This window comes from Sphaerodactylus townsendi, linkage group LG02 (genome assembly GCF_021028975.2).
Source record: "Sphaerodactylus townsendi isolate TG3544 linkage group LG02, MPM_Stown_v2.3, whole genome shotgun sequence".
Classification (NCBI taxonomy): Eukaryota; Metazoa; Chordata; class Lepidosauria; order Squamata; family Sphaerodactylidae; genus Sphaerodactylus; species Sphaerodactylus townsendi.
Genome location: NC_059426.1, coordinates 145,587,752 through 145,612,899, shown reverse-complemented (window position 1 = coordinate 145,612,899; position 25,148 = coordinate 145,587,752). Strand labels below are relative to the sequence as shown.

The window sequence follows — 25,148 nt, the reverse complement described above, 5'->3', positions numbered from 1 at the left end:
TAATAGAACAGACAGAAACATACAAATGCATAGTCATTGCAAGTGTTGTCCAAGATTTACCCTCTTTCTGGCCCCTTCCGCACACGCAAAATAATGCGTTTTCAAACCACTTTCACAACTGTTTGCAAGTGGATTTTGCCATTCCACACAGTTTCAAAGAGCACTGAAAGCAGTTTGAAAGTGCATTATTCTGCATGTGCGGAATGAGCCTCTGTCTTCCCAAAGCCTGGAAGAAGGATCTATGCTTTCGAAAGAATCCTAGTTAGCATGATGCACAAATTAAGTTACAAATTTGACTGGGTAAGCAGGATTCTTTCATTTAATTGAGATATATTCTGACAAAACCAGCTGTTTCCCCATAAAGTAGGTGAAGAAACAGAACAACAGGGGATCTCTGTGTGGCTGCTAGGACATCTTGAACTAGACAAGGCAAAGATGAAGATGATGAAGGTGATGAAGAGTCTTTTAATATAACACTTCAAAAAGAGTTCAAAGTACTTAATATATATTATCACAGTAATCCTGACAGCAACCTTTTATGGCAGGGAAATATAATCTTTACATTGCATTTGGGGGGGGGGGGGGGGGTTTCTCCAAAGTCATCCAAAGTACTGTTAAGAGAAATCCCTTAATTCCTTCCTGAAATCTTAACAATCCATGTCCATTCTTCTTTTAAATAATTTAAAGTCAGTTTCTAATCAATTCTATTTTGACAGAAGAAAAAACATGGAAGAGTGGAGGGTCAGAAAGGGAGGGTCTGCAACACACCCACCCCTCCCCCTTGCAATTTCAGTCTATCAGTGCTCAAAGGCAGCCAATGTCTCCAATCAGGGCACCCTGCCTGGTATATAATATGAAACATCTGTTCATGTTATATTCAAATTTCACTGTCCATGGTTTCCTAAACCTCTGATAGTCAATGCATACTTTTATCCTGAATTAAAATTAGACATAGTCATATTCCAAAACCCCTTCTTTGCTGTGAAGTCACATTTGACTTATGAACAGTTACTGATAAGATTTCCAGTATCCTTGCCAAGTCAAATGACAAATCCATATGACCACCTTCAGTCAGGAAAACAACGTTTGTCGGAGGTAGGTGGAGGGAGATTTCAAGTCCTCTCTCCCTTTGTACAATGGTCCTCATCCCAAATAAGGCTCTCTTTTTAAAAGAAAAGAACAAAAAGGTGTTGCTCTCTTTATGGAACTCCCAGCATCTTTTCTGGATTGGTCCTTAGTAAATTAGCACGATCAGAGGTAGATATGATTATCTGCCCTCATTAGGAAAAACAAAGCAGCCTTTGACTCAATTAACATAATTGTTTAGCTCCTTCCAAGTCCCCCTTTCAGGTTGCTACATTGTTTGGCTTGCATCAAAGGGCAAAGTATTTAATAGAAGGGAGAAAAATACATACACACATATCAAGCTTCTTGTTTTATCTTCTTTCACTCTTCAAAGACTGCACAGTGGAGTGGGAAGGTGTCAAATCCCACTGTAACTTCTATAAGAGCATCTAAATACCAACAGCCTTGTTAACGGCAATTTTTTCCAAATGTTCCTATTTCTAAATCGGATTGCTCTTTTCCCCCCCTCTGTCTTAAAGTCATATTCTCCCACTGACACCCACCCTGTCACCACCTAGATCTTGGCTAAGAACAGCTCCAATGATCTGCTGCTTCAGGGCTTCTGTTTTGAAGCAAGCAAAGAAGGGGTGGGGGGAGAACTCAACCCCAATGATACAGGGAGCCTCAAAAGCGGAGCTGAAAACTGTAATGAACACAAATCTCTAATACTGCTGGTGATACAATCATAGACCAAGAAGTGGTGATACACGTTTGGAGTTTTTCAGTGTTCATACATACAAAAAAGATTATTAAAGATAACACATTTGGAAATGCACCTTATAGGAATTTTTATCTGAAAACAAAAAAAGAGGGGGGAAATAGAAAACTGAATTAATATAACCAATATTTTACATAATTTGAATGTTTTCGATGAAACATTAAATATAACATTGAACATTAAATAATATATCCTATATGCCTCACATTCTGTGTGTTCTGATGCTGACGATTAACACAAACCATAGATCTTTTCCCATTGAAATTGCCTCACACTGAATCTAGATTAAAATATACACATAAACTGAATTATAGTTTAAATTTAAGATATCAAAGGCCCTCTCCACAATAAAACAATGTTAATTAGCTACATAGCTAATTGCTGAAGTAGCTGCACTCTGTTCATTTACTCTACCTTCCTTAGACCTAGAAATGGAAAGGAGAGCCAGCATGGTGTAATGGTCGGGGTCACCATTTTGCCAAATCACCATTTTGCCACGGATGCTTGCTGGATGACCTTGGGTGAGCCCACACACACACACACACACACACACGCACGCACGCACGCACGCACGCACGCACGCACGCACGCACGCACGCACGCACACTTATTTGTTCTTTTCTTTAAAGATATTTGGGTGGACATAATTTTCCTGCAACAGATGGTCAGCAGCTCCAAAATTCCAGCTCCTGCAGATCCTCAGCAAATGGAAAAGGTCCTATCGGAGATGTTACATTGCTTTAAAATTAATGTATGTACGTTTATATGTATATGCACATGAGACAAGCTGCATCCACAGAACCAGCATGGTGTATTGAGTAGAGCACTGGACTATGATCCTGGGAGTCCTGTGTTCACTTCAACCTCACTTCAACCATGGAAGATTGCTGAGCAACCTCAAGTCTGTCACAAACTCTCGGCCTACCTCACAGAGTTGTTGTTTTGAGAAAATGGAAGATGGGAGAATGTTCTAAGCTTGATTGATTAATTGATCTAAGCTGTTAAGTCCTAACTAGGAGAAACGCAGGATGTAAACAAATAAATGCAAAAGCACGCAGCCCCTCCATTCAGAGATTTAACTTCTAGAGACCTCTGAGAGTTAAAACCTAAAAATGATACCACCGCAATTTAAACTCTTAACAACGCATTCCCAAAAGGCAAAATCAGAGAAAAACATAGGATAAATGTATCAGAAAATAGATACCAGACAGATATTGGAAAAAATGGGCTGTTGAAAATATGGGTACACTGTCTGGAAATTGCATGTAGCCAGCATGATTTGCAGGAGCTCATAGATCTAACCTCAATGAAGTTCCTTAATCCTCTTTCAAAAGCCCTCTTAAGCTAGTGGCCATCAATACTTGTTAGACAGCTTGCTCCATTGCTGGATAGGAAAATTCTTATACTGTTTTACCTATATCTACTCCCTTGTAATTCAAGATGTCCACTTCCATTTCTCCCCGCCCCCTGCCCCCTCCCAGATAAAACAAACAATTTAACTCAGCCCATTGTAAACAGAATGTTCTGTAGGCTAAACAAAGTCATTTTCTTCAGCCTGTTAGCATCTCTGTAGTTCTTCAGTGCAGAAGCCCCTTCCAAACTGTCAAAATCTCAACAATACACACAATAAGCATCTCCAGATGCAGACCAGGAATATTTATGGCTGCCAACTCTGAGTTGGGGAGTTCTTAGAGATCTGGGGGGAGAGTCTCGGAGGGGAGAGTTTGGGGAGGGGAGAGAGCTCAAGAGGGATGGGATGCCATAGAGTTCACTCTCTGCAGGTGTCATTTTCTCCAAGGCAACCGATCTCTGTATTCTGGAGATCTTCAGCCCCCACCTAAAAGTTGGGAGCCCCAGGAATATTATATAGTTCTGTCTTTTCTCTGTCCCCATTAGCATTTTGCCGTCTTCTCCCGGCAGTGAACCCACTTATCCTTGGCGTAGTCATTAAGAGCAGGTGCATTCTAATCTGGGGGTACCGGGTTTGATTCCCCACTCTGTCGCTAGAGCTGTGGAGGCTTATGTGGGGAATTCAGATTAGCCTGTGCACTCCTACACATGCCAGCTGGGTGACCTTGGGCTAGTCACAGCTCTCTGGGGCTCTCTCAGCCCCACCCACCTCACAAGGTGTTTGTTGTGGGGGGGGGAGGGCAAGGAGATTGTAAGCCCCCTGGAGTCTCCTACAGTGGGGATATAAATCCAAATTCCTCCTCCTCCTCCTCCTCCTCCTCCTCCTCCTCCTCCTCCTCCTCCTCCTCTTCTTCCCTTTGCTATAGACATAACCACAAAAGCATTTTTTATTGTTCCACAGAGCCACTCAAGGTAATAGCTATCAGGTTGATAGAAAACCAGAATATACAGTGGGTTGAGTGGCTGTCTACAGCCTTGGAGACCCAGGCCTGAATCTCCACTCTGCCACTGAAGCTCACTAAAGGAGCGTGAGTCATTCAGTTGTTCCGAGCCTAATCTCAAGTTTATTACTGTAAGGATAAAATGGAGGAAGGGAGAATAATGTTATAAGCCGCTCTGGGTTCCCATTGGGAAGAACAGCAGCATATAAATATGTAAAGAACAGTTAATAAGCATTTTCAAAGTGTGTGACATTCAAACATACAGTACTCTTGTCTGTCTGGGGAGGTCCTCACCCTTTGCTGAAAATCTTGTGAGATCTAAGGACAGGATTGCCAACTCCATATTGGGATATTCCTGGAAATTTCAGGTGAAGCTTTGGGAAGGGGGGAACCCCAGTAGGGTTAAAAAAAGCCACAGAAGCAAACTTCCAAAAGCAGCCATTTTTCTCCAATGGAACTAATCTCTGTATTCTGGAGATCAGTTATAATTCTGGGAGATCTCCAGGGTCCACCAGGAGGTTGACTAACCCCATCCAAGCACAATACATACTTGAGACTGGACATCTTAAAAACAACCCATGGTTTCCTCTTCTTTCCCCTCACTCTGCAGCAAACTCTCCCTCCCTGCAGGCTTTGCTACGGTGTGAGGTGTGTGTGTGTGTAGATGGGTGGGCTGTTTCCTGATATAAAGCGAAGCAAAAGTACAGAAGGCATCACTGTACAGCTGACACCCACATCAACTTGAGCATTTAGACCACACACATTGCTTTCAAGATGGTGTGTGGAGGCTGATGATTTCATGCCGAATATCCCACAACGTACCAGATGTGCAAAGTAGCTGAAATAATTGTGAGGCACATTAGCACAAGGAGCGCATCTCCATATTAAGCTGTGCGCTAAGCACATTTTCTAGCCTGTTGAGCAAGGTGTGAAGGGAAGCATAAGTGTTTGATACAATTTAATGCAAACTCCCCTCCCCTTATCGACACCTCATTTGTTAGCAAGTGTCAGGAACAGCTCCTCACCCACCCTGCTTGGGAAATAAGTTTTTTTCTGAGGCCCCTGGTAGAGCCCCCCCTCCCCTGGCCAGGTTTTCTTTATCTCCAGCTGAGCCTATTGGAGAGCAACTGTCGGCAGGAAAGTCAAGAGCTCCTGCTTGAAGCTGTGTGCTCTAGAACAGCATTTCCTAACTTGTGGTTGAAACCAGAAGTGGGTTGCAAAGTGGGTTGAAAGTGGGTCACAGGCCAGCTCTCCCTCATGGAGGCTTCTCCTTTGGCACCCTCTTTCTTTCTTTCTTTCTTTCTTTCTTTCTTTCTTTCTTTCTTTCTTTCTTTCTTTCTTTCTTTCTTTCTTTCTTTCTTTCTTTCTTTCTTTCTTTCTTTCTTTCTTTCTTTCTTTCTTTCTTTCTTTCTTTCTTCCCAACTTCTAACATTCTCATCTTCCCCTCCTCCTCTGTGACAATGAGTGAGGAGGAAAAAAGCCCTCAGGGAACTATATAGTAGCTGCACTGAAGTAGCTGGAAGAAGGAGAGGAGGCTGGAAAGTAGTTCAGCATGCCATGGGAAAGCCAGAGAGAAAGAGGCGTGTCTGTGCTTGGACTCTGTCTTGGTGCTGCCTCTTCAGCAGCCTGGTCTCTTGCCCAGCCCCCTTTATTGTTTCATTGACATGGAAGACATACAGCACCTACCGGTAGATCAGTGGCTCTCAACCTTCCTAATGCCACGACCCTTTAATACAGTTCCTCGTGTTGTGGTGACCCCTAACAATAAAATTGGTATATATAAAATATAAAAGACTGTTTTCCGATGGTCTTAGGCGACCCCTGTGAAAGGATTGTTCAGCCCCCAAAGAGGTTGTGACCCCCAGGTTGAGAACCACTGACCTAGATCCTTGCCACCAAGATCTTCACTCCCATCTGCCTTCTTTGGGTATCTCCTCAACCGAGTCCCACCCCCACCCCCAGAATGTCTCCTCCACTATGCGTCTGGTCCAGCGAGCAGAAGAGAAGAATGTTGAAGTTTATAGTGGGGGGTGGGCAGCTGTACCCTTTGTGTGAAGTTTGAAGTTTGGTAGCTTCTTGAAAATACTTGGTTGGGCACTGTAGAAAACAGTATGTTGCAATAGATGGGCACTAAGGTTGTAGTTTGCTTAGTGCACCAACAAACAAAACAAAAACCCCACCTTGGGCAAGCCCTGGATGGGTTACCATATGAAGTAAATTTAGACATGAAAATAGTTGGGAACCAAAGTTCTAGAACCTCCTGTCTGGTTCTATTGTTTTCTCTGCCCTGAATCCTGTGTGTTCCTTTTTTGTTTCTCCCTGGCCTAGCTATAACACTTGCATCTTGGTTTCCTATCCAACAGCAAGTTTCCAGAGGGGAAGGCAAGGGCATAACCCTCAAGGAAATGTAGTGTGTGGTGATGTCAGGTGATTTGCTATGTTTGCCTCAATATTACAAAGAAAAAGAAGGGAAGAGATTCAAAGTGATGGTTGCTCTGGTCCTACATAATGTTTTGAATGGTATGCTAGAAAACTCCTCCATAAGGGAACAATGACAATTTCACCTTCACCACCACGACAGATTCATCTATTCAGGTTACATCAGGGATGTATTGCAATGTCCTTTCCCCAAAGGACAACAGGTTTGCAGGAAGCAAAACCTTTATTGACTACATGTTTATCTGTAAGCCAATCTGCCTGATGGCTCCATGCTGATCACTTAAGATAAAGGCATGAGACTAAAGTCACCAACTTCCAGTAATTTCCTAGGATTACTGCTGATCTCCAGATGATAGAGACCAGTTCCCCTGGAGAAAATGGTTGCTTTGGATAGTGGACTCTATGGCATTAAACCCATTGAAGTCCCTCCCTTCCCCAAACCCTGCCCTCCCCAAACTCCACTCCCACAATCCCCAAGTGTTTCCCAGCTCAGAGCTGGCAACCCTACATGAGACTCTTGGGAATGACTTTGAGAAAACATGGAGCAGGAACTATGGAACAAGGTTGTCTGCCAGTGCTCACTCTTCTTCTTCTTCTTCTTCTTCTTCTTCTTCTTCTTCTTCTTCTTCTTCTTCTTCTTCTTCTTCTTCTTCTTCTTCTTCTTCTTCTTCTTCTTCTTCTTCTTCTTCTTCTTCTTCTTCTTCTTCTTCTTCTTCTTCTTCTTCTTCTTCTTCTCCTTCTCCTTCTCCTTCTCCTTCTCCTCCTCCTCCTCCTCCTCCTCCTCCTCCTCCTCCTCCTCCGAAAGGGTTGCTAACCTCCAGGTGGTGACTGGAGATCTCCAGGAATTACATCTCATCTCTAGGCTACAGAGATAAATTCCCCTGGAGAAAATGGCTGCTTTGCAGTATGGATTCTGTGGCATTATACTCTGCTGAGACCCCACTCTTCCCAAATCCTGCCCTCCACCAACTCCTGCCTCATCCCCCAAATCTCCAGGATTTTCCCAACCCAGAACTGACAACCCAGTGCCGCAGGCCTTCTACATTTTTCAACTTTAAAAAAAATCCCACCCCCAAATACACATCTGCATATGAAAATATGACTATTTGAATATTTTAATCCCTTTAATATGATGTTGCACTGTATTAGCCTGAACAGCTCTTGGAAGTTGTACACTGGTTCCTCATGTGATGTGTGTTTGGTTATGCTTGTTTTGGGTGGAAAGGATGGGAGATACAAATCTTTGGCATCTGAGATCAGCTGCTGCTTTCTGGAGAGCACAATCCAGGTGGCATCACATTAAGACAGTTGATGCCTGCTACATAAATACATTCATAGGTAAATATGCATTAATGTATATATTTTTTCTTTTTTGTATTTGATGAAGTAAAGTAGTCAGGTTCATTTCAGTGTCTTTTTCTTGTGAATGGACAAATGTGACAGTAGAAGAATGTAGGCCTGTATTTGGAAGGCTCCCTAAAGCCCTCCAGGACATTATGCCATCCAGTATTAATTTGCAGATGCTACTAGTGGAACAATGCATAGTACCATGGGGCAAAGTTCATAAATTCACTGGAAATTTACAGGAGGGAAAATAAGAACCCAGTTAATAACAAAAAGTAATATTTGGGCAGGGAGGGGAAGGATAATCCACAAAAGCTTGAACTTGAAATAGAACTTCTACTTTCTAAAATAATTTTTTTCAATAATCATGTGACTGTTGAAGGCTTTCATGGTCGGAATCACTGGGGTGCTGTGTGGTTTTGTGTTCTAGCAGCATTCCTCTGAAGGAGGATCCTCTGAAGATGCCAGTCACAGATGCAGGTGAAACGTCAGGAGAGAATGCTGCTAGAACATGGCCATACAGCCCAGAAACCACACAGCATCCCAACCATGTGACTGTTTTAGAGGTTCCAAATTAATTGATCTGCTTTCAGCATAATCCTGAACTGGATGATACCCTTCTAACTCAACTGAAGCCAGTACTTTGCTTAGGAGTGCACTGCTGGATTCTTCCCTCTGTTCCTTCCTGGGTCAAAATAAGGTACTTTGAATGGTTTATGCAGCAGAGGAGGAATTTTTTTGAGAATGCATAAATCTAAAGGACTGATCATTTTCCTTCTTCCTCTCTTTATTTATATGACTCTTGGAAATAAATTTAAGCTTCCGGTGAGGTCCCTTTTGATTTAACTAGGCGCTGCCAATTCCATCAGTACTTTGGGTTTACATTTTTTATTGAACAGGCCTTGAATTGAAAACTAGATTTCTTTCCAATTCCTCTCACTTGTGAAGCGAGGGGAAATGAAAACGCCTGTCAGCAAAAGTAATGTGTTTAATACTGTGCCAGCCCTAAACATCAGCAGAGATTTCTGTGTATTGCAAATAATTCTATCACCAACCTATATTGCTCGGCTGTGTTTTTATCTTTGCCTTAGGATAATATCAATATTTCAAAAAAGTGACACAAGGAATGTTTTATGAGAGTGATGCAGGAAAGGAGCATGACAAGTACATCGAAAAGGGCAAAGGGAAATGCCAAACAGGCCTCAAAAATGCCTTTGATTCCCATGGATATTTGTTGAGTTTATCCATTTCTAATCAGCATTGAGAGGCTCGTGTGATTCTCCTTGCCAATTTGGGGTATTTATTCAAATGGGGAATAACCCCATCTACATTATTCCCCATGATGATGTCTCATCTGTGAAATGCCCTCTCCGGGGATGTTTGCCAGGTGTCCTCAGAGTTGCCAGGTAAAAACTATTTGATTTACTCTGGGCCGTTTGCTATGGATTTCCCTTCTGATTTCTGTTTGTAAATGGCTGCTGTTTTGATTTTGGGTTTTTTGAGTTTCTGGTTTGATTTTGTGGCTGGATACTACTATATTCTTAATTACTTCTGTATAGATTTTTATATTTTATGTCAGGTACTTTGGATGTTTATATAAAATTTTGTGGTGGGTTATAAATCTGTTCAGTGAAACCAATATATACCCACAAGGAATCTTCAAAAATAAACCCAAAATTTAGGGAGTTGTTTTCAAATCATAGATTAGTTTAATCAATAAAATCAGTCTATAAGAATCACCCAGACAGAAAATGACACACATTGTTCTGTTGGATCAGAAATGTGTCCCTTGGATCTGAGAAGGCTGTATTTCTTCTGCTTTCATTTTTATTGTTGAGTGTTCCTTTGTAAAACAATTAGTAAGAATACTAAACTATAATCCAACCTACAGTACAGTGTATCCCAAGCAGAGTTATACCCTTCTAACCTACTGACTGCAACAGACTTAGAAGATGTTACTCTGCAGTCAAACTCAACAGGCCAGGTTAGACATAACATGAAACTACTGTTTACTTTAATATGGTTAACTGAGCACACACTGTTGCCCTAACTATGGTCGATTTCCCACTGGAAAAATGAAAGTGGTTTGATTCGGGACCTTTTCAGCACGGTTTCATGGTTCCCACTGCAGCCCAACGACCCCTGCTCCAGGCGACGCAGAAGCCAAGCTGAATTCCCCACTGTTCATGGATCTGCCGCATGATCTGCTCAGGGACTTCCTGATTGGCTGCTGCGTTGTGCTGGGGTGGGAATTTTTTTTATTTCTTGCACTTCAGATCGATGTCTGCGCGAGCATGCACAGAAGAACTGTACGCGATGCCCCATTTCTGTGTAGTGTACCTTTGTGTTGCAGAAAATCAGAAAATAATTCTAAACAGCCCCAGGTCACCATGTATCCATGTGGATTCTAGGTATGTGAAATTAAAAAAAGGCCCCTGATTGGATGGGAGGCTCCATGTCACTCGCAAGGGCGGGTAGTTCGAATCCGGACTCACCCCCCCCCCCCAACTTAAGAATATAAGAACAAGCCAGCTGGATCAGACCAAAGTCCATCTAGTCCAGCTCTCTGCTACTCGCAGTGACCCACCAGGTGCCTTTGGGAGCTCACATGTAGGATGTGAATGCAATGGCCTTCTGCGGCTGTTGCTCCCGATCACCTGGTCTGTTAAGGCATTTGCAATCTGAGATCAAGGAGGATCAAGATTGGTAGCCATAAATCGACTTCTCCTCTCCATAAATCTGTCCAAGGCCCTTTTAAAGCTATCCAGGTTAGTGGCCATCACCACCTCCTGTGGCAGCATATTCCAAACACCAATCACACGTTGCGTGAAGAAGTGTTTCCTTTTATTAGTTCTAATTCTTCCCCCCAGCATTTTCAATGTATGCCCCCTGGTTCTAGTATTGTGAGAAAGAGAGAAAAATTTCTCTCTGTCAACATTTTCTACCCCATGCATAATTTTGTAGACTTCAATCATATCCCCCCTCAGCCACCTCCTCTCCAAACTAAAGAGTCCCAAACGAGTCAACCCCCCCCCAAACTAAAGAGTCCCAAACAAGTCAACTTCCCCACTGCTCCAGATTGACCAAGTGTTTTTCGAAAAGGTCTACTTCCTTATAGGTTCTAAAATAATACGTGGGGGGGGGGGGTTTGACAGAAATGGGGTGAATGCACGTTCGGCACTGATGTAGTGGGGAGTTATGCAGGAAACCTGGATATTTGGAGTGACAAGCACGCATCTAATCATGAGTGGGGAATTGACCCATAGTAAGAAGTCCTGAAAATATGATGTGAAGTTTATTTATGAACCTTATTTAGTTTAGTGATAATAGAGTTGCCAACTCAGGCTTGGAAAACATCTGGAGATTCTGGTGGTAGAGCCTGAGGAGAACAGGAGTTGAGGGGGAGAGGGACCTCAGCAGAGTAAAATGCCAATGAGTCCACCCTCCAAAGCAGCCTTTTGTTCTCCAGGGAAACTTATCTCTATTGTCCAGAGATAAGTTGTAATAGCGGGAAATCTCCAGGCTCCACCTGGAGGTTGCCAACCCTATACAACATACAAATGCTATCATCCTGGCTTGAAATAAGCCTGTCTCTGTCCCCACCTGCATTCTCATTTGCATACATGCCAGTAAAGAGACACCAGGTCAGACAGAAGGTGATGAAACCAGGATTAGGTTGACATGTGACTTGATCGTGGGTTTGCAAGTTACACCAGCTTGGTGTATTTCAGGGGTCTGCAACACACGGCTCCAGAGCCTCATGTGGCTCTTTCAGCCTTATACTGCGACTCTGTGTGGCCTGGAGGTAGGAGGGTAGTGTGGGTGTGTCCCTCCAGCCCTCAAGAGCAGTGCTGGAAGGAAAGATGAGTGGAGGGGCCAAACCAGAGGTGGCTCCATGAGTAAGGGGACCGTTTTTCGTACCCCTTCCACTCACCTCTCCTTCCAGCGATGCTCTGGAGGGCTGAAGGGACACGCCCATGCTGCCCTCCGGCCCCTGGAGGTCGGAGGGTAGCATGGGCGTGTCCCTCCAGAACAGCCGTCATCCTCCCTCTGCCATCCGTGCAGCCGCCATCCCCCCTCTGCCCGGCGTCTCCGCCTCCCAGCGCTGGAAGGAAAGGTGAGTGGAGGGGCCAAAACGGAGGCGACTCTCCGGCTTGGTAGATCTTCAGGGCCATGGAAAACAGGTCCAAATGAGTGGTAAAGGTTGCCGATCTTTGGGTAGTGTAAAGCTCTTTAGGTGGTAAAGATTGCTGATCCCTGGTGTAGTGGTTAAGAGCAGTGGACTCTTGTCTGGAGAACTGGGTTTGATTCCCACTCCTCCGCATTAGTGGCAGACTCCAATCTGGCGAACCAGGTTTGTTTCCCCACTACTGCACATGAAGTCTGCTGGGTGACCTTGGGCTAGTCACCGTTCTCTCAGAACTCTCTCAGTCTCATCTACCTCACAAGGTGTCAATTGTAGGGAGAGGAAGGGAAGCAGTTTGTAAGTCACTTTGAGACTCCTTACAGTTGAGAAAAGTGAGATATAAATCCATTTTTTCTTCTTCTGCTGATAATTGCCCTTTTCAGAGCAGCTAATTAATGCTGAACATTTCAGAGCCAGCTGAACCAACTGGAAAAGATTTTATTTTTCGAGCTCTCAAGAAATTATCCCAGTAATCTGATGGAACCACATATTTATCTGCCCATTCTCAACCTGCTACGGTTTATAGTACTGGTTCAACATACTTGAGGTCCCTCATCTGGGAATGCAAAAGGGAGGATTGCAAAAAGTCAGCATGTTTCCCCCAAACAATGCATATGACATGATGCAGGGGGAAGCATAATAACATAAAACAAATCCCAACATGTTTTGAACCTGTTGCATTACCCTAGGGGAGCTACATCAAGTAAGTATAAACAGTAAACAGTTATCTGACATGGGGCTTAATTGTTTACTGATGTTACTGTTTTTATTTGTTCACTGTACATTCCCCTGATGAAAGTATAGAATCTCTTATGTTTTATTAATGTGCATTCCAATGCAAGAAACAGAGGATTATTCACAGTCCAAAACAAACAGATAAATAAATAAGGAGAAATCCCAGGTAGGTATGTTCTGTAATATGAACATCTTGTTTATTTTAATAAACATGCTTCTTCAGGTAAAGTCCACAAAGGTGTCTTAGAGAATATTTTAATGTACTATTTAATACTACTATCAAAGGTAATGAAAACATGATTACCTTTATGTGTATTAATAGTCCTCCCAGCAATTTAATCAGAGTGCCGGTGGACCAAGAATGTTACGGAGTGGAGAAATTAGTCGAATATTCATGTGCCTGATCTTTGAAACACCAATAATTAAGGACTGCCTTCTCCAACATGAACCTACTCTTACAATTCTGTCATCTTAGGAAGCACTGCTTCATGTGCCCCTGCCTTCTGAGGTGAAATGTGTGAAAACCACAGCTGCCATTTTAAAATTCAGAATGTGCACGCATTTATTTGGGGCCAGATGTGGAGGCTACTTGTAATAACTACAGAGATGGCTTGGATTGAAATTGGGCCGCAGCCCTTTATTGTTAACATAATTATTATAATGAAGCTCGGCGAGCAAGAGGAGCGTATCTTATCTGCCGGTCAGCATCCCTGGCTGATCCCGGCTTCAACCCAATTCTTGTTGGGGAGGACAGAAGTCGTGAGCCACGGGGCATCTGCCCCATTCTTCGTGGCCCTCTCCCTTTGCAGCATGTGCATGTCTTTGCGGCATGTGCCCCGCTTTAAGCCTCTTATAGAGGCCCCCATTAGCGGGGAGGTCTGGCATGCAGCCCTTCTCCCCAAGGATGCGCTCCTCTGCCCAAACTGCTCCCCAAGGGCCACGACGAGGAAAAAACTAAAAGCCCCTTCCCTTCCGGAAGGGTGGGTGGGTCAGTTCGCTTCCAGGTGTCGAAAACGGGCTGGAGCAACCGCGTGCTCCACCCCAAAGCCCACATGTGCCAGCATGCTATTTGCCGGGTGGTAAGGCGTGGCTTCCCGGTCAGCCCAGAGACACGCATGCCCCTCCTCTGGAGCTCTTACTGCATGCTCTGCCCCTTGTCGCAATCATGGGCCTAGGTGATTCTAGTGCCGTGATTTATGTGCAATCAACTACTTATTTAATCAACTGCTTTTTTGCAATCGAGTTGCAACTGACTTACTGGGGGGAAGGGGGCACAGAGTTTTCAAGGCAACAGCTGACCAGAGGTGGTTTGCCACTGCTTGCCTCTGCGTCTCAATCTGGGACTTCCGTAGCGGTCTCCCATCCAAATACTGACCAGAGCTGATCCTACTAAGCTTACAGGATCTGACAAGATTGGGCTAGTCTGGGTTATCCAGGTCCAAGCAGACCTCATTGCCCCAAGAAAACTAAAAAAATGATAATAAACCTCCTCCTATCCTTCCTCCTGCCTTTTCCCAAAATACCCTACTTATTCTGAACTTCTCGTTTAACAGGATTTTCTCTAGGCTTAGACCAATCATCTGTTTTCTCCTCTCCCCCCTTCAATAATGTGAGCCCAGTCCCACCCTACTAATGCTCTCCTGGTTTAATTGTTTTTCAAGAAGCAGAGATCTTCGTTTCTATTTAAAAAGATCATATTTTGAACAGCTCCAGACAGTGTATCATCCATTATACTTTCTCATCACCGGCTAAGAAAATATCAATGAAGTTTAATTGTTCCCTTATTTGCCTACAGGTGCATCACGCTGACCAAGATAATCCAAATTTTAGAACTCTAGGGGGGAAAAAAACACAATAACCTGAGAGCCAACGATCTTGCTGGTTGGTTTCCATTTTAAAAACCACATATATAATTAAACATTGCACTCTGGGATTCTCTTTGATGGCTGAAAAAGGCAGAGAGTTCCTCGAAGCCTGTGGAACGCTGTTCTGTGATAGTCACAACTGATCTTTTAACTGTTGCACCTGCAGGTTTCTTCATTACTTTCCCTAGTTATTATCTTCCCATTATTTATAAATCAGTCTGTGTTGTTACCACCAACCTTCATTACTTTCTTTAAGCTAAAGTTGTTTTTTTAAGATAAAATGGATAGTTGCATTAAGCAAAATAGCTGGTTATTCATCTTCCAGAGAAAACAACCTTTCTGCCTTCCAAAAAGATTGTGGTTTTTTTAAATGGGAAAGTACATAGTGCAAACATTTCCATTCATCTGTATCAGCCTATGAGTTTCTGTAGAAACATGAAATGTACAGATATATTTAAAATGGTAGGTGTATTTTAAATTATTGTTAAACATCTTGAACTAGCACAGTCAGTATATAAATTATTTTAATAAATAAATATATGACATATTGTTGAAGGCTTTCACGGCAGGAATCAACTGACTGTTGTGGGTTTTCTGGGCTGCGTGGCTGTGGTCTGGTACTTTTTGCTCCCAACACTTTGCCCTCAGCTACAGCTGGCATCTTCAGAGGCATTTTAAGGATGACATGCCTCTGAAGATGCTAGCCTTAGATGCGGGTGGAATATTAGGAGCAAAAACTACCCAACCACAGCCATGCAGGTCAGAAAATCCACATCAGTCAAATATATGATGTTTAAGTGGAGCCACCATGTTCAGAGGCAATATACCTTTAAATGCATAGCTTGGGGTCACAACAGATGGAGTCTTTGACACTCCCCCCCCCCCATGTTCTACTTGTGCATCTTTTAGGGTGCTGGTCACTGTGAGAAACAAGATGCTGGATTTAATAGATCACTAGTCTGATCCAGCATGGCTCCTCTTTAGTACATCTAAATGCAGCCACTGAGGCTGTTGATGGCAACTAGCTATTTCAACTTTTATTGTTTTGTGAGTGCCCCATGACACCTCCTATGACATCTTTGCTTGTGAAATCTCTACTCTATAAACTCAGCTTCATGTCTAACTATACAAAACCAAACCTAAGTGTCCACAGACAGTCATTCAAACCAGCACTGAAGCCATGATGAGATCCAGCAGCAATCTGAGATGGTACAGTCCCTAAGATAGATTACTTCTTTGTCTGCTGTTTAAATTAGGAAAGAGATTCATGTGATCAAGGCATCAAAGAATTTGCTCAATCCACATATGGTTACAGAGGGTAATATAGATACATTCTTGGTTTCTTCTGGTGGCAATAAAGAGTTAAGAATGCTCCCCTCTCTACAGAATGTTTCTTTTCCCTGGCATTCCATGGATGAAGCGTGGTGCGTAACAACAGTGCACTTATTAGCATTAAAAGAGAAGGCACAGTTGAAAGTATGGGAAACAGAAAGAAACATGGTGGGTGGAAATAAGATCATAAGTGAGTCAAAAAGGTGACTGCTTGCTCTCATAAGCTGTACGTCAGCATCTATTCCCTATGTGTACATGACAAATAATTGCTTCACGTCAGGACTGTGATTACAGTTCTGTCTACTTCCCTCGTATTTTATCAGCTAAGAAGCGTCAGGGCTGAACATACTTTTGCAAGAACTGAGATTATGGGTTGGATCTGTAGTAGTGTTACCGCTGATAGAAAACTTCCTCTGCGGAGTGTGACTTTTTTGCCTGCCTTTACTTCCTATAGCCCACAATTCCCTCCAAATATTGTTCCTTGAGATCCCATCTGCATGGAGCAGCATGGGCGTCTTAGTTGATAGTTCCATGGGAATGTCAACTCAATGCATGGCAGCTGTGAAAAAGGCAAACTCTATGCTGGGGATAATTAGGAAAGGAGTTGATAATAAAACTGCAAAGATTGTCATGCCCTTATATAAAGCAGTGGTGCGACCACACTTGGAGTACTGTGTCCAGTTCTGGTCGCCGCATCTCAAAAAGGATATCGAAGAGATAGAAAAAGTGCAGAGAAGAGCAACGAGGATGATTGAGGGATTGGAGCCCCTTCCTTATGAGGAGAGGCTGCAGCGTTTGGGACTCTTTAGTTTGGAGAGGAGATGTCTGAGGGAGGATATGATTGAAATCTATAAAATTATGCATGGGGTGGGTTAGACTGTGAGTGTGTAAGCTTCATGAGAATGTGGAGATGTGAACACAAGTTTCCCAGATCCTAAAACAAGATTCCTACCACTATGCTAGTGCATTCTTACTGAAAAGGAAGATTGGCAGAAGTGGGGACCCAAATAGCCCTGAGAAAATCTCTTCTACCACATCTTGCTGAGGAGCCTCCAAAAACCACTGATCTAAGGAATCACCTTCAGCCTCTGCTAAACGGAGAACTATACAGATAAATGACACAGTTAATTCTTACACCAGAAGCTGAGGGATGTGTACACAAACCCTTTGTGTGTCATGGCGAGCACTCCTCCCAAAGGCCCCAATTACTTTTCACATTCTTCCTTTGTTCTTGGTTTTCTCTGTGGACACCCTGCCAATGCTCACTTTAATAACAGGCTAGAGATTTCTTTGTTAAACCTTAGATGGCCACAGTGTGTGTTTTGGCATCCCTTTTGTAGCCACTGATAGGAGAGAAACGTCCTTGCAGACATCTTTCCTAGAGGCATGCGTGGTACCCAGCTGCTGAGCACTAACCCACCTCCCAAGAAAAGCATCCACTGGTATGTGATGGCCCAGGGTCTGGTGAAGGTCTGAACTGCTTATTATACGTTGCAGGGAGAAATTCACGGCCCTGTGCAAGCCTGTTGGGAAAATTATTGCCATTGCGCCAGCTCTCTAGCATGACTCCTGCTAGCATCTGCGAGATTGCAGTTATGTAACCTGTTTGTCTGACTCCAGTCATTTTGCACAGAACTTAATGCAGGCTGATTTGGTTTCATCCTAGATTTATACATCGGTCCCCAGCCAGGCTTCCCCTCCCCACCAACCATTCAGTTTGATGAATCACCCATAGGGCAAGCCTGTATGTCTGTTACGCTCTGTGCATAGCACAGACAAAATGAAGCCAAGGCCGCACGTGGATGGAACAAAATCCATGCTTCGGTCAGCACCTTCTTTCAAAAGTTCCTTTCTTCCACTGAGTAACTTCACTGCTGTCTTAAGTACAGTGTTTGAACAAACACTGGACTCAACAGGCAAGATCTATAATATGCAAGATATTAATGTGGGCTGAGCATAAGGAACGGCTGCTGTCTTTAAAAGGTATGTCGATGTTCTGTGGAGAGCATTGCCCTTCCAGAGAAATCTCCTCAATGGTGTGGGGGCTATTGATTGTGGAGGAAATGATGAAAGGAATTCAGTTGAGCAAATCCATTGCATTTTAATAGAGCAAGAGTGTAATTTGTAGTTTCAAGAGGGATCACTGTTGATTTGTGGTAGAAGAGCTAGGTTTGCGTCCAGCAGCACCTTAGTGACCAACTAAGGGGATATAGGCTTTCAAGGGTTAAAACTCTCTTCAACAGATACCAGTTTGACCGGAGATTTCTGAGTCCTTATGTCCCAGTCAGAAGGTGGATGGATGGGGTGTTGCAAAGCAGGAACTGAGTGTGCAAAGGTAATCATCAGTGCAATTGTAGGACAATTAAGCTGTGATGATTGTAACCAGAATAAATAATCTCCCAGGCTCAGGCTACTGTAACTGGAAACTTGGCTTCATTGGGGGTGGGGGTGGGAGAGAAAACTATTACTGAGGAGAAAGCTAGCTTCACAATGCAACCATAAGCCAGCTGTACACATGCAATTTTTCTTGTCTTCAATGAGCAGTTTTAGCAAACAGAAAGTTGTCACTTTTCTAGTAAGCACACACACATACAAACAAACAAACACACACACACACACACACACACACACACACACACACACTTTTACAGTGTCAAGAGATTAACTATTGTACTGTCAAAGGCTTCCACGGCCAGAATCACTGGGGTGCTGTGTGGTTTCCTGGCTGTATGGCTGTGTTCTAGTAGCATTTTCTCCTGACGTTTCGCCTGCATCTGTGATTGGCATCTTCACAATAGATTAACTATTCTTCTCTACCCTGATCATAAACACCAGGGGAAAAAATAAAACACACCACCTTTGTAATGAAGGTTTTTCTCAGAGTGTAATTAAGGTTTTTCTCAGAGTTTTTCTCAGAGTGTTTTTGAACATTCCATGTATTACACAGTAACATACAGTTAAGGTTTAGGGATGAACAATCCCATGGATTGTGACTGGCTTTTGGGGTTTTAGACTACAATCCTAGACACTGGTATTCAACAGCTGCTCCTCTTTATTTTACAGGGGCTTATTTGAAAATTATTCTGCTTATAATCTGAATTTAAACACATTATGTAGAAACAAACTTCATTTGATTCAGTTGCTCTCATAGGGTTCTAGACCATGTGCAGGTATGTATTATGTTAAAGCTACCTTCCATGTTTACTACCTATCTTAGTCTAACCCTACCCTTCCTCTAAGAAGGGGTGCAAAGCAAAATGGTGGGCAGGCAGGCGGATGAACAATGATAATGTAGTGGCATTTTAGTTCTTTGTGTTATGATTGGAGCCTTTGGGACCATGTATATTGTGTATTTGGGATATAAGATGGGTCAGGAACAAATACAACCCTCAGTGTCCAAAGTGGAAGCAACTGATAAGTGGCCACTCCTAGGTAACAAAGAAGCAGTTAGCATCTTTCCGTGGGATGGCAACATATTGCAAGCATTTTGTGAAGCAGTATGGTGAGATTGCTGCTTCATTAACTGACTTGAGCTGGAAATGTCAACCAGACAAGGCAGTCCAGACCAAACCAAGGCATCAGGTGTTTGAGACTGCTAAAGCCAACTTGTGGCAAAATCTGTCTTGCAGGTCCCAATTTCAAGCAGTTTACTCTCATGACAGAAGCTTCCAAAAGAGGCCTGGGCTCCATTCTCCCTCAGAAGGGGGAAGGGACAAGAGACTGAATCCTGTTGCAAGAGCAGAACTACTCCACTATAAAGAAGGAATGCCTCACTACTCCTGGGCTACAGCATCCCTACATCTGTAATTGTGGAGCTGGCCGTTCCTACTGCAGACAGACCATTCCCCTCTAGTGTGGCTACAATATGTGCAAAACAAAAATCAGATGTTGATTCACTGAGCAATCACCCTGCAGGACTTTGAATTCAAGACTAAACACATTCTGAGGAAGGATAACATGACCACTGATGCAGTCATCAGAATATACCCAAAATGTGTAACACCTGTAATTGTTGAATGTCAATGCACTTTGTCACAAGCTGTTTCTTTATATGTATTGTCGAAGGCTTTCACGGCCGGAATCACTTGGGTGCTGTGTGGTTTCCGGGCTGTATGGCCGTGTTCTAGCAGCATTCTCTCCTGACGTTTCGCCTGCATCTGTGGCTGGCATCTTCAGATCCTCTGAAGATGCCAGCCACAGATGCAGGCGAAACGTCAGGAGAGAATGCTGCTAGAACACGGCCATACAGCCCGGAAACCACACAGCACCCAAATGTTTCTTTATATGATGGAAATATAAAGGGGGGGTGGGGGGGTGGGTGGTTGGTTGGGGTGGAGGTAGCCAAAGAAGGCAGAAACTTTAAAGGGTGTAATCTTTGTTTGTTACAGGTTCAAACCCATTCACCCAAATGCTGTTGCCTTCGTCAGAGGGCATTAGGAAGGTTGGGATGTGTTTGTTCCACCTAAGATAACTGTCTTATATTTTAACTTAGCTTTATTTTTTATTTTAACATGCTTTATTTTCATTTTCCAGAGTTTTGTACCTTCGAGCTGTGACAGCTATTACTTCTATGTATGTGCTTGAGTTTAATTTTTAGTCATAAAAGTTATTTCCTGTTTACGAAATCAGACTGTGACTCATATCCTACCTACATGCTGGAGACTGCTCATGCACACTGAGGATGCACAGATATAGGGGAACTTAAAGCACTTGGAATCTCGGCCCTTTGTTCTTGCTCAGAGGCAGCCTTATCAAGGTTCCCCAAAGCACTTTTTATGTGAGAGGCAGAGTTTAAATCTTGGAGTGGTGGCAATGAAGGGAAAATACACTTTTACATTCAAGCAAACACACAACATGGGACTATGACCCTCTTCACAGAGACAAGTAGTTTAGACTGAACATTCAGGTTTTAAAAGGATTGGCAGGATCAGGTAATAAGCCATTGGTCCTTCAGTTATCCAGCAGCCATACTGCAGTTCCTTTACTGCTCACCACGATTGGGGGTGGCAGATAGCTCGCAGGCAACATACAGCTCCCTCTTTTGTCATACTGCAGTAATAGCAAAGGCAGTAAAGCTCTCATGTTTATTTGGTAGCTTACTTGTTCTATATCCCCTCCCTCCCGCCCCAAAAAACACACCGTCAGTTATATGTTCTTTGTTCTTTTGGAATCTGTGTTTTTCCAATGTGGCTCCCTGCAGTTTGTTTGTTTGTTTTGTATTTTTATAAAAATTCCCTATGGAAATCAGCAACCTTCTTTGTTCTGTTAGTCCACACGCTGTTTGCAATATTCCTGCTGAAGTACAAGTTATGCGAAAGGAAAAAAAACCACATCCATATATAGATGTGACTTGACCCTTGCATAGCGGATTCTGGGAATACATTTATTTTCTTCACAGGTGTTAATAAATATGCTTGGCTTACGGATGTCTAAAATCAAAAAGATGATAGGCCAGTCTCGCCATGTTCAGAGTGGACTTGTCTGAAGTTTTTTTCTGATTGCAGCTGAATTTATTATTAGAGGATTAAAGTTACCCTGACATTAGAAATTGAATGGCTCAAATCATGTGGACTGGAACCTTGGGGGTATTTGTGGAGGACTCAAGGTGTAAATAATCGAAGATTTTCATCCAAAGCCCTGCACTGGTTCTCCCTCTAAACCCTGTGTGTTTGAAAACCAAAACAGCACGAGAGAAAAGTAGCAATTACCATTGAGGTGAAACACAAAAGACCACTGCTGCGTGTACTGAACAGTGAGGGAAATTGCTACCTCACTTTCAGCACCAAGATGGGGTTTGCTCTGTAGCTGAAAAGGAACTGAACCAGACAAATACACAGTATTATAACATGAAAGCAGAACATCCAGCAAAAACAGAGCTTACCGGATTTCAGTGTGCAAGGAAAACAGTCCTAAGTCTTGACAAGGAGCATCACAGAAAGCTGGCAGATTTTTATCCACTGCAATTATAAACAATTACAAACAACAAAAATAGGATTGCCAAACTCCAGGCAGTACCTGGAGATCTCCTGCTATTACAACTGATCTTCAGGAAACAGAGATCAGTTTCTCTGGAGAAAATGGCCACTTTTTAAAGTGGACTGTATGGCATTATACCCCATTGAAGTTCCCACTTTCCTCTGGCTTCACTGCAAAAAACTCCAGGTATTTGTCAACTTGGAGCTGGCGACCTAAAAACCATCATTTAAACAAATGGCACAGTTTTTATATTCATGGACATTCTTAGGAGTCCAGTGGTAACTATCTGGGTGAAATCAAACCATCTCTTCAGCACTTTATGTTACCTAGTTTTATTTGTTTATTTTCAATGTCAAGAATGAGGAGTATAACTAGCCACAACACACTAGAGGAAAGTAAAACCCTTAATCTGTACAACTGCGTCATGCAGACAAATCATAACAAACATTTCCACTACTAATGCAGTTTTCTCCAAATGGAAAATAATGTCTGAATTCCTGAAAATCAGACTCAAACTGGATAATCCCCTGGCTGCAAAAGAACTCCCCGCCATCAATGGTTAAAAAAAAGATTTTGCAATTTCAAATGAATTGACATGCAGAAATGACCGCGGACAACAGCACCGTGTCACCTTTGATCAACATCTCGCACTTTGAATGGTCATTCCTTCACTGATATTGATATCAAAACAGAGTTATTGCTACATCTTACAGGGAAATGCTTTGGTCTGTTTGGCATGATGCCACGTTGGGAGAGGACTTTCGGCATGGACCCATGTGGCCAGGTGCCCCAGTCACATCACCCCACTGGCATAGGAATCTGAAAAGCAATGGCTCCTATGCTGACACAGTAACATGTTAAATATAAAAGTGGGAGAGGGTAGGATGGGAAAGAATGTGGGTGAGATGTGATGGAGTTTTGTCCTTAAACCATCAATGGAACATCCTGGAAATGTCAGTGATGGTGGAAAGGGCTGCCAAGTCGCAGCTGGCTTTTAGCAACCCTGCAAAGTTTTCAAGGCAAGAGACAAACATAGGTGATTTGCCATTGCCGACTGTAGCAACCCTGGCATTCCTTGGTGGTCTCCCTTGGCCAGTCCTGCTTAGCTCCCAAGATCTAATGAGAGTGGACTAGCCTGGGCCACCCAGAGCAGGGCAGAAATGCCACTAGTTCATATGTTTCAATGAACATACATATATCCTGCCTGTATGTGTGTAAAACTGTTTGTGGGCAATTCAAATCCCTACTCTACCACAGAAGCTTTTTAGGTGACACTGAGCCAAACACACATTTCTCAGCATACCATAGTTCACGTGGTTGTTATGAAGCTAAAATGTAGGAGAGGAGAATGGTATAAGCCACTTCGGGTCCCCCACAGCAGAGCAAAGACATAGCTTTGTGTGGTGGCAAAGAGAAAAATAAAATAACACCCACCAAGCTGGCTGTGGCATCCAGTAAAAAACCAAAGGTGACATAGGTGGCTTTAAAAAATCACCAAAAACTCATTTTACCACGGAGTTTCCAGTGATTACAAGCAGCCCACACCACTTCCATGGTTTTTATACCAGAAGCCATATGACTCTGCAGCCCATCTTGTGCCCCCCATCCCCAGGTATGTTGCCAGGTTTGACCTGGCCTGCAGCTAAGAAACTATAAAAGAAAAATGATAGGATTATTAAAGAGTAGATTTAACTTAACTGTGCAGATTGCAATAGGATATTGCCAGCAAGCAGAATCAGAAAGACTCCCCAGCCAAGGGACCAAGCCAGAATACGGAAGTAGACTATCAATTAAATACACATGAGGCACATTACCTGGGTACATGCCAGATTGAATGACGTGAGACACTGGCCTCTCTCAAAAAGTACTACACTAAAAAAATGCTTTAAAACATTTCTCCACACCCAAAACAAAAAGGTAAGCTCACAACAATGTCAAGATATTTATGGGGAAAGAACTTTGAGATGTTAAAAGTTGGTTGTATCTTCTATGAATAGCAGGAGTATTGGCCAAGTCCTCCAAATTTTCCCCAGGATTATCCCCATAGCAACTATTCCCTCCCTTTGCCATTGGAAGCTTTAGTTTTTTTTAAAAAAAAGAAAATGGTGCTAGAATTTCATTACCTTGGATAACCACAGGCTACCATGACTTTGTTAGATTTCAGAAGCTAAGCAGGCTCAACCCTTGCAAATATTTGGGCAGGAGCTCTTTGGAATACTAGTATTGTGATGCAAAGGCAAACAATGGAAAACCACCTCAGAATATTGCTTGCCTTGAAAACCCCACCAGCGGTCACCATAAGTCAAATGTGTCTTGAATATATGTTCTCTGAATTGCCTGCAAAATAAAGGCATCCTATCTAGTACTTTAGTCCTGATAGGCTGGGATCATTCATGGAACAATAAAACAGAGAGAGAGAAAATAAGCTGAATAGGAAACATTAACAGTGAGCAGTCACTAACAACCATGAGAAAGGTAAGATGAAGGGTTTTCAGGGGAGAGGGGGTCAGGCTCCCTGAAATTGCTGCTTCTGAGGTGAAAAGAGAACTGAGAAAACATTCATCTATGCCCTAGAACTTATTTATTTAGCTTGTGCAGCTCTTATAACATTCTGCTTTTTGGTACATAATCACACTTTTATTCACCTAACTGCTTCATGCCTTAACAAGCTATTCATCTGAAGAGGCTTCGTGGCAGGATTCCCACTGTGCAGTTTCTTTTGTGTGCACTGAACGTAGACTTTGCTACTTTGGCATTTGGTATTTTCTTATTTAAAAATATATCAGAGCATGTTTGGTGCCAGTAGTTCCTGACACATATGGAAGTCTCTGCCCAATGTATTAACTCCAGAAAATGTGCTGAAAACCAGGAGGAGGAGATACGCCTGCTGGCCAAGGAGAGAGAGAAAGAGATTGTCAATGGGGAGAGGGATTATGGTTTCAGAAGAAAAATCACAGCACACTTTCCATTCTTACTATATCTAAGCTTTGGCATTAAAATTATGTGTTTGCTTAATTTCCTGTAAACCTTTGACCTTTCAAGCCAAACACACCCCACCAATCATTGGAATTATTGTT

The 25,148-nt window shown here is 42.9% G+C and overlaps 1 protein-coding gene and 1 long non-coding RNA gene across 15 annotated transcripts in view; both read right to left on the bottom strand.

Annotated features, from left to right (window-relative positions):
* Positions 1–25,148, bottom strand: part of NRXN3 (neurexin 3) — a 1,536,364-nt gene that overhangs the window by 600,096 nt on the left and 911,120 nt on the right. The window lies entirely within an intron of this gene.
* LOC125426585 lies at positions 5,617–7,036 on the bottom strand. Its single transcript, XR_007243536.1, has 2 exons — positions 6,076–7,036; positions 5,617–5,876 (listed from the first exon to the last, which is right to left on the bottom strand). It is a non-coding gene; the product is annotated as an uncharacterized LOC125426585 (long non-coding RNA).